We start from the raw sequence: 1,020 nt of genomic DNA, 5'->3' as shown, positions 1-1,020 counted from the left end.
AGGGAGTTTGTGCGCATGCGTACATACATACGTGCGTATGCACACGAATACGCTGATGTGGTATTTTTTTTTTAGTTGGGATTTTTAAAATTTTTAAAATTAAATTTATTAATTTATTTAACATAATTATTACAAAATATAAGCAAAATATTGCAAGTACATACATACATATATATTTCAGATAAGCACACATATAAAAAAGAAAAAAGAAAAAAATAGAGAGAAAAAAGAAGAAAAGTTGGAAGAATTTTCTCCAAATTTATTCTCAATATGAAAATATTAATAAAATTTCATTGACTGACTTCCATCGCTTACACTGCACTTCCTATATACATTTTAAGCAAGATTGTATCTGTTATTCCGTATTATTCCCATACAATCTCATTCGATTAGAATATTTGTGCTGATGTGATATCATTATGTGTTTAGATAGATAGATAGATAGATAACATTATCACTAAAAGAAACATTCAAAAAGCTAAATTGCAACATGTCTGATATCAATAGGCTGGGAGTTCCAAAGTCTTGGTGCTGCCATACTGTATATGGGTCTGATGATGGAAATAATCCCATACCTATTCACTGCATCTAATTATGCACATTATCGTCTTGATCTGTTGAATTAATGGCAACAGCCACTCTTCCCACACACCTTGTGATTCCCAGCAACTAGCTTTCAGAGGTGCACTGTCTCTGACAATGGAGGTAGAAAATTTAAAACAGCAGAACATAATGTAAGAACCAACCAAACAGGAAATGAATGTTAATGAAGCAGTAGCCAAGAAAGCCCAAAAGTCTAGGAAACATGTCTTAGAAGCCATTCCATTAAAAGTGCTGGTCAATTAAGAGGGAGCCTTAACCTGGCACATGACATAATAGCACAAGTGCCGAGTGAGTTTGTATGTCCAGGTTACTTGTTGTTGTTTAGTCGTTTAGTCGTGTCCGACTCTTTGTGACCCCATGGACCAGAGCACGCCAGGCACTTCTGTCTTCCACTGCCTCCCGCAGTTTGGTCAAATT

This window comes from Podarcis liolepis, assembly GCF_965112155.1.
Source record: "Podarcis liolepis genome assembly, chromosome: 2".
NCBI classification, from domain to species: Eukaryota; Metazoa; Chordata; class Lepidosauria; order Squamata; family Lacertidae; genus Podarcis; species Podarcis liolepis.
Note: the sequence above shows the minus strand (reverse complement) of the source record.